The following is a 9,745-nucleotide window of genomic DNA, read 5'->3' on the forward strand; positions in this document are numbered from 1 at the left end:
TTTATTTCATCTTTCTGAGACCATCTCAACTATAAAAACGATATAGTATTTTCTGCTTTACTACCCCATAGACTCTTGGGAGAAACTAAATTTATTCATTCAGTAGATACAGAGCACCTACTACGTGTGCCTGGCATTGCTCTAGACACCAGGAACATGTCATGAACAAGACAGACAAAATCCTTGCCCTCATGGGGTTTGCATTCTAGTGGAAAGGAGGATTGACAAAAATAAGAACAAATAAGTAGATATTTTCAAGAGTAATATGCACCCTGAAGAAAAATAAAAGAGGACAGGGGTTATAGAGTGATCAGGGAAGAGGTAACATCAGACAGAGACTTGAATATAAAGAAAGAAAGCTAGACAGTGATCTGGGGAAAGGGCAGTCCGGGCAGGGCAAACAGAATTTAAGTTCCTGAAGTCAGAATGAACTGGGGGTTCACATGTGAGGAATAGCCAGGAGTGAGCACGGGGGGATAGTGGTAGATGATGCTACAGAGATAGGCAGGGGCCAGGTCATGCATAGCTTTGCAGGCCATGGCAGAGAGCTGGGGTTTTATTGTGCATGTGGTATGAAGATAATGAAAGCAAAAATACGCAAAGAGCAACACAAATAGTAGACAACAGAGGTGTAACATGGACTTTGGCAGCAATATGGCACATCTGTTAAGAAGAGCATGGGCTCGAGAGCTGCCTGCTTGGAATCTTGGGTGCACCACTTACCGTGTGTGGCCTTGGATAGGATACTTAACTTCTTAGTGCCTCAATTTCCTCACTTGTAAAATAGCAGTAGTAATAGTACTTACCATATTAGGGTTGTTTTGAAGATTAAATGAGATATTACACATATAACACCCAGAATACTTTCTAGAATTAAGTGCTCAATAAATGTTAGCCATTATTACTATCAGTTACCAAGTTGTACAACTAATTGAGTTCATTAAGGTAGACTTCACTAATTCAGAATCTGCAAGTTATTTTTTAAACAGAAAATTTACATATAAAGAAAAAACATTTTTAGGGCTTCCCCGGTGGCGCAGTGGTTGGGAGTCCGCCTGCCAATGCGGGGGACGTGAGTTCGAGCCCTGATCCAGGAGGATCCTGCATGCCGCAGAGCAGCTGGGCCCTTGTGCCACAACTGCTGAGCCTGCGCTCTGGAGCCCACGAGCCACAACTGCTGAGGCCTGTGGGCCTGCAGCCTGTACTCTGCAACGGGAGAGGCCACTGCAGTGAGAGGCCCACACACTGCAGCAGGGAAGTGGCTCCTGCTCGCCACAGCTAGAGGGGGCCTGCACACAGCAACGGAGACCCAACACAGCCAAAAATAAATAAATAAAATAAATAAATTTTAAAAAAAAGAAAAAGAAAAAACATTTTTAAACAGGAAAACTAAATGCATATTTCTTCTATATAAAGAATTCAGACAATAAATGAAATTAGCCTCCCTGAAGGTTCTGAATGTGCTTATTTATAAAAGGTTTGAATAAGCACACTGAAGGGCTTTATCTGCTTGTTGTTCCTTCCTTTGGGGGACCAGCCCTCCCTCTTCCGCAGTGATTCTTCTTGGTCTGTGTAGTCCTGGTGAGGAGTGAAGATGAGATCCAGCTTTGCCCGGAGTCCTCCATCCGCACTCTGTCTTCTCCATTCCTGCCTCCTTTCTCCAACGTACACACACAGTGATTGTTCAAAGAAGGAGCAGCACAAGACTCAGACTGGGCCAAATCGGAGTCCTCCTTGGGAGTTTTTCAGAGAATGCTCTCTCTTTCTGGCATCTCAAGCCTCTAAGGATGACATAGACCAGGAAGTAGCAGCCAACTCTACCACCAGGTGGAGAGAATGAGGCCATCACAGAGAGAAACAGAGTCAAAAGATAGAGATAGCCCTGCTGAGAATTCAGCCACAACTAAAGTCAGCTCTATGTACCTCTGGACTTTACAGTTATGTGAAACATAAATTCCTATTTTGTTTAAGGATTTGGTTTCTTTGCACCAAAAGACTTGATATACATACCTTCTCTGAAAGATGCTCTTTGATTTTCTAAGATATCTGTAATAGTCTGCATCTATATAATATTCTTTATAAGATGCTTCAAGAAACTGACCAAAAAAAAAAAATCATTATGGATGTTATACAATGTGTAAAGATGAAAGTTAGAAATCAGTTGTCAGGTTAGCTGATAACCCAAGGCAGGCACAAACTTCGTCAATATTTCTGGTAACCCACGTTTTCAGATCTACAGTGGACCTCATGCTAGTTATTGGAGTCACCTTAGGAATGAACTATATCATGTTAAGTTTTCATTGTATTTGTTACTTTTCAGGGAAAGTGATTTCAGTCTCAGTAAAACCTAATACACGTAGTAATATCACAGTGGTGCTATTTTTGCCATCTCTGTGTAATAATAAAAAGGCATCATCTGTTTCAACAGTCCAAAGGGATTCCATATCCACAAATTCACCCTATTTCATATTTTAGTAACTTTTCCCTTACTTTCACAGTGTTTAGCAAAATCTTGTTTTTGTTTGTAAGAAGGAAATTGGAGTAATGTGCAATTGAAACAAACCAGATTAAGAGCCAAGCTATTCTAAAACCCAGCTGCCGACCAGCTACTCAGTCACCCACCCTACTTAATATGTTCTCTTGGAATTGAGTAGCAGCCAAAACCAAATTCTCTTCAAAACTGGATTAAGATGCATGCGGATAACAAAATGCTCTTAAACAAGCCTTTCCATATTAGTAAATAACTTGAGAGGAAAGAGGCAGATGAAAAATCCCTGGGAATTTATGAAAACTCGGCAGACATGTTTATCACTTAGGTTATGCAAGAAACTACCCTAATAATAAATAAGCACACTAAAAAGTCCTTGTGTAACACATAACATATTTTACCACCATTTGAAAAGTATGTAAAAATGTTTTGTATTTTTATTTTTAACCTTTCTAAAGTCAGGCACACAATGCCTTCAAGAAGCTATTTTTGGTGCTGGTACAGTGTTCTGACACCTTCTCCCTGAGTAAAATTGACACATCTGCTGAAATTAACATTTTTATCTCCATGGACCCACGTGTCCCTGAGAAATATAAAATATCATTGCGCTTTTCTGCTAACCAGCATTTGGAAGCAGACAGCTATTCAAGCCAAATCTACTCCAGTCCTCTGAGAGAGGGACCTTGTTATCACTAATCCATATCTCCTTTGAATATTGTAAGGCCTTACACAGGGTGAATAAACTCACCTCAAACTAAACCAAATATATGTGTCTGTGGTACCCCAAATCCCATGTGTTGGGATCTGCATATAGATAATACCTTGGCAATCCAGCAAGTTTGCTTGATGCCCAGATCTAGAGAGGAAGGAAGAGCAGTGCAACTGTAATGTTTCCTTACATCCAATACAGGAACAGGTCCAAGGCATTGGAATCTATGCAAAATTTCCTCTGTTCCCTCTACCCACATCTCCTTTTAATTGACCCTAGGGCTCCATCATTACAGATTGGAATCACAATCTAACGTTTCACTAGTCAATATACCTCAAGACTCAAGAATAATTAAACATTTGTCATGCACTTTCCTATGTGTTAGAAATACAAGAAAGATGTATTTAGTCCAAGGGAATAGAAGACAGGTACATAATTATAACACAGAGCAGAATGTGCTAAGGGAGAAATAAGTATAATGTAACAGGGATTCAAAGGAAAAAAACCACCACATATGAAAAAGCTTAATGAAAGAAGTGAATCTTGACCTAAAAGACAGGAAAGATCAGAATGACACAGGCTGATAGAGAAAAGAAAAAAGGTGAGAAAGCCCGAGCTATGTTAGTGAAAAAAGAGCAGCCCAGCTTCACACAAACCAAGGGAATATATAGAGAGTAGAAAGAAAGGACCTAAGGACGAACTGAGTTTTGATTTTATCCAGTAGGCTGTAGGGAGCCAGGGCCCTCCAAACCAGGAATATCTTAATGCATGATTAGGTTTGTCTTAAAAGACAATTAACATCCAGGAATAGGATGGATGTAGATTAGCAAGGGTGACAGAGGAAGGACTGAAGGAATGAGACTAGTTGGAGGGTAAATAATAAAGGATCAGAGTGAGAAGTGTTACAGAGAAGTTAGAAAAGGACACATTCAAGAGCTATTTTAAAGGTAATATTGACAGAGCTTAGTAATTTATAAGATGTTAGGGTAAGGGCAGGGAGGGCATCAAAGATGGCTTTGCATAGCATGGGTGACAGGAAGACACTGCTCCACAATTATGGCATGGTTTGGTACGGAAATTTTATGAGTTTAGTTTTGTACACATTGAGCTTAAACAAAAGAAAGTAAACGTAAAGTCTGCTTTTTCTCAGATATCCTTTAGAAAAATTTTGCTTTGACTTCTGAGTTCCAAAATTAGCTCCGAGCTGTCTAGCTCTGTGCTCAAGTGTTTTGTTTTGGGGCGTTGGAATATCCCCTTTCTCTAAGATCTGCCGCTTTTACTGTCCAAAATTTCATTTAACAAAAGATAGGTGATGGTAATTTAAATGTTTTTCTCAGTAGCCTTTTTTTTTTTGCTGTCAGTAGGTATTTTAATTTTTATTATAACTAAATTTTGGATGCAATAACTTTTGTTAATAAAATGTGTGAACAAGAAGCATAACATCTGGGGTTCTAACTTAATACATACCAAAGCCTCTGACTCTAAAAAAGATTTCTTAGTTGTTGTGCCACCTGTTTAGAGACTAATTAATGGTTTAAAAATAGATGATCTTTTGGAGGCAAATGACATCAAAATCGTGGAATATATTAATATAGATCATAAACCTACACACAGAAAACAATGATATGCTTTAGGCATTGCATTAAACAAACAGGCTGAGATGATGCCACGATGAATGAACATTATGTGTATGTTATAATTTGTACACATAAGGAGGTAGGTACTTCAAAGAACAGTAAGGCAGGGTTATTTATTAGGTACGTTCATAGGTCTCTTTTCAAATGTTACTGCTGATGATTAATTTTTAAACTTTATCTAGTCATATGTGCATTTTTAACCTATATACAAAGATGAACCTTCTCTATCTCCTAAGTCTAAACATCTTCTAAAATATAATTACAAACATACAAATCTCTGCTCCACTTTGCCTATCGTTCTATCCCCATATTCGCATTCACAACTAAAGTTCTTGAACAAGCTGCCCACACATGCAATATCCATTTCCATGCCTTGTACTCATTCCTCAGCCCCCTGCAATGTGGCTTCCACCTTCACAAGGCCAATGAAGTCAATTCTCACCAAGATCATCCTGATCTAGGTGACCCTAAATCAAATGAAGAAATGAGTTAATTTATCTAATATACTTAGTAGAGTATCTGAAATATTCAAGATATGTTCCAAACTTCTGTCTTTTCTTGGTACCTCTGACTATATGTAAATCCAGCAAATGATTTTTCCATCATTCAAAATAATTGAAAAGTCATCACATTTTCACTCACTTGTATTTATATAACTAAACAAGAAAAATAGCTAAAAGAAGCTAAATAGCTAAATAGCTAAATTTCCATTTTAATTCTTCAGGAAAATCTCATCAACACATGTAATATAATTTTCTGGAATTTGGGCAGAAGAGAAGCTAAGTATTCAGTCTGGTTCTCAAAATTTGTAACTTTTTTGATTCATGTTCTGGCTGGACCACAGGACCCGACAACTGATATCTTTTCAAAAGTGTTAAAGACCTTCCTAAGATAGGTAGGGCTGGGATAAGTTCAAGGACTATTACATTACAGTAACAACCCATTCACCCTGGTGTGAGCTTTTTGGCAGTTACAGCCAGAAACAAAGACAGGAAGCTGGAAATGAAACAAGCCTCTTGGCATCAAGGAAAACAGTCACAAAGGCCTCATCCAGAAACTGGTAACTACCCTCAGATGTCTTACTTTTTAAAAAAGACCAGCATGTTAAGGCTTGGGAAAAATCCCTTCAATGTGCTCTTGAGGGCAAGGCTGTATTTCAGACAGTACAATAATCAATGTTGCTAAAAACAAACCAGTCAGTAAGTAAAGATTATGTTTGGGATCCTTGGTATGTGAATCTTGGACAATGCACCATTCTTTAGCAAGATTTACTTCCAAAATGCTTACAGGTACAAACTTCCAGCTACAAAATAAATAAGTCACAGGGATGTAATACATATATCGGGAATAGAGTCAATAATATTACAACAACTTTGTATGGTGATGTATGGGAACTGGTCTTACTGCTGTGATCACTTTATAATGCATAAAAATACTGAATCACTATGCTGCACACCTGAAACTAATACAATATCGTATATTAATTATACACATATGATGTGTATCATTGAGTGTATCATTATAACAACAAAAAAGGCAGAGTTTGGGTAACTCAGTTTTGAGAAATTTTACTTGGGGGGAAGAACTCATTTTCAGATAATCCTGAATAATGAGTTAATAATTCTTAACTCCCTCCACTATGAAAAAATATAACCACCAAGTCTAGACAGGGCCACAGTTGTTCAATCCAAGGAGAGATTTATTGTGAAAATAGAGTCAGAGAAACTAGATTCTAGACTCTCTGCCAAAAACCAGATGGGTAATCTTGACTTCTCTTTGCTTTGGTTGACTTCTCTGAAAAACAAGGACATTAGACTAGTTGATTTCTAAAAATCCTTTCCAGTTCTAATATTCAAGCATTAAGTATATGAAGATGCTAAAGAGTAACGGGAAGGAAAACTTAAATCACATTATAAACAATTATCTTCCTTTTATTCATTCAATAAACATTTATTGAGGCTTCTATTGAGATGACCTATACCAAGCTCTGAGAATACTGTAGTAAGTAAAAGAGGTCCTGCCTTGAGCTTTCTGTTTAGAGAGGGAGTCAGGCAACAACAAAGCAAACCAACCAGATAAGAAAACAAGAGTCTGAGAATAATAGGAAAGACATCTTTTTAGATAAGATGGTCAGGGAATGGCACCTCTGGAGAGGTCATGTCTGAACCTAAATAATGAAAACAAAAGCCATATGAAGAATTAGTAAAGAGCATTTCAGGAAGAGTAACCTTTAATGCCTAGGCCTAAAAAGGGGGGAAAACTCAGTAAACTTGAGAAAATGAAAAAAAAAAAGTATGACTATAATAATTATGCAGAAGAGTGGCACGAGAAGATTTGCAGAGGTATTTGGGGGTCAGTACACACAGTCTTGTTAAGCCATTCTAAGAAATCTGGACTCATTCTTAAGGATGGTAGAGAAATCACTGAAGGGCTTTAAGTAGGGCAGCAACACTTGCTGTTATAAAAGATGGATTGGAAAGGGACAGAATGGAAGTGGGGAAATCAAGTACTTAGGAGGCTGTGGTAGCAGTATAGGCAAAGTATGATGGTGGTTTGACTATGATACTGTAGTAGGGATTGGAGTAGGGGAGAGATTTAAGATATATCATGGAGGTAGAATCAAAAGGGCTTTCTAGTGGATTGTTTTCACATATTTGAGAGAACGAAGGGAATCAAAGTTGAGAAATAATATGGTGCTAAGTTATTGATTTTGGGAGAATGTTTTGGGTGGGGAATACAGCAATTAAGAATAATTAGAGGAGGGCTTCCCTGGTGGCTCAGTGGTTGAGAGTCCACCTGCCGATGTAGGGGACATGGGTTTGTGCCCCGGTCCGGGAAGATCCCACATGCCGTGGAGTGGCTGGGCCTGTGAGCCATGGCCGCTGAGCCTGCGCGTCCGGAGGCTGTGCTCCGACACGGGACAGACCACAACAGTGAGAGGCCCGCGTACCGAAAAAAAAAAAAAAAAAAAGAATAGAGGAAAAATAAAGAGCTCAGTTTTAGATGTGGTGTTTGATATATGTGAGACATCTTATGTAAGCAATAGATATCTGAACCCTCTGTTCTTATATCTTTTGATTCTGGTCACAGTAATTGCATACCTTTTTTCTAAGAACCATCTATTTACCTTTTTATGTACAATACCCAGCAAATTTCTGGGGTCACAGTTGGTGCTTAATACATATTTAAACATCTTCTCAAAAATAAACATCTTTTCCCCTAAACTCTACATTTATCAGTGTGTCTTCATCCAGACTGTAAAATTTCAGATGATTCTAGTCCACGTCTTCCGAACAGTGCTTGAAGCTTAGAATAGAGAATACTATTCTGGGTCAAATTCACTTTGCAGTCTGACCAATTTCCCACTACCCGCCCCATTCCCCCACCCCCGGGCTGGTTTTAAAATTCCTGGATTGAATTCTATACTTTGTCATTTGCCATAAAAAAACTCAAGATACTCCTACTTGGACAAGTGGGGACCGCTTCTCAAAGTTAGCACTGAACCAGAGCACATTTCCTGATAGCTTCAAACTACAGTGGGACTCCCATAATTGTGGTCTTGCCCCAGACCCTCTCAACCCACCCCTTTTCCCCCAATAACCTGACTTAGGGATAACTAAAAATGGCAGCAGAAGGTTAACTCGCAACAATCCACAAATTTGCTTTAACTTTTAAAATCCAACATTTCAGATTAAGTTTTGTTAAAAAAAATGGTCATTTAACATTTTTGATTTCTGTGGGAACTTTCTAGCTTGCTTAGTAACAATTTTGTCTTAGATCACTAAGAAATCTTACCTTCAGGAAAACGGCGTAAGTAATCTGCTAAATAACAAAGTCTTGCTAATAATAATTAGCCCGGGCTTCCCTACCAGAAAGGCCTCCTCAGAATGACTAGAGAAGGTAAGTGTGTAGTTTACTCCTTCCTTGTTCCCCCCCAAAGTGTGCTCTCTGCTCTGTATGTACATGTAACTTCTAAAATATTTAAAGGCGGGGCAAGAGTCTCACGTCCATATTTCCCAATTAGCTTGGCATGATGCCCTACAATAAAGTGCTTATTTTTCACATGGGAATCTCTTTTACAAATGAAGATGAAAATATATATATTATCTTTTAAGTAACTGCTTATGTGATACTGCAGATACCAGGGAGTATAACTAAACAAGAATATAATTAAACTTTCTTCTTCCTATGCATGTTAGGTCTATTGCTGGTTAACACTTTTTCAGGCTGTAACATTTATTAGATCAAGGCACACTGCAAAGCTGCTTATAATCCCTTTGCCTAAAAAGTGAGGTCAAATGATATTAAGATGCCAAAGATCAGCCTGCACAATCCTCTTCTGCTTCTAGTCAACACAGTCAACAATCCAAAATAATTAAATGGAGAACAAAAATGTGTATTTTCTTCCAATTACAATAATTCCCATTGGTAACAGAACTGAAATGCTTAACACTCAGTTGGCAGACTTACCGAAAAAAATTTCAGGTCGGGCAGTTGAGATAAAATCATGACTGAACACTTGCCAAATCCACCCTCACTTACCTCCTCTCAGCATTACCTCCCACCAATAATTCCTCAAATAAAAGACTAGATGAGTCAACCCCAAATTTAAAGTGTAGGAGCCAACCCCCACCCCCAACATCCCCCCCCAAACACTGGGGCAGCTAACCAAGGCTTGGGGGTGTAAGCCACAGACCAGAGACACTTGCTATCTGCTCTTTTATTTTCCCAATGAGTAGCAGATGTGCTCTTGTCAACCAGTTATGTGAGCTGATGGGGAGGACAAGGCATTTTGGAAATTTGCTTAGAGCAGCAAGTCTTTGAGCAATAGTTGTATCAATACTAAAAACCACAGCAGCTTATAACCAAACACATCAACCACACCCTCATCTGTCCCGGATGTGTATTTTA

This window comes from Tursiops truncatus, chromosome 4, assembly GCF_011762595.2.
Source record: "Tursiops truncatus isolate mTurTru1 chromosome 4, mTurTru1.mat.Y, whole genome shotgun sequence".
In the NCBI taxonomy this organism is placed as follows: Eukaryota; Metazoa; Chordata; class Mammalia; order Artiodactyla; family Delphinidae; genus Tursiops; species Tursiops truncatus.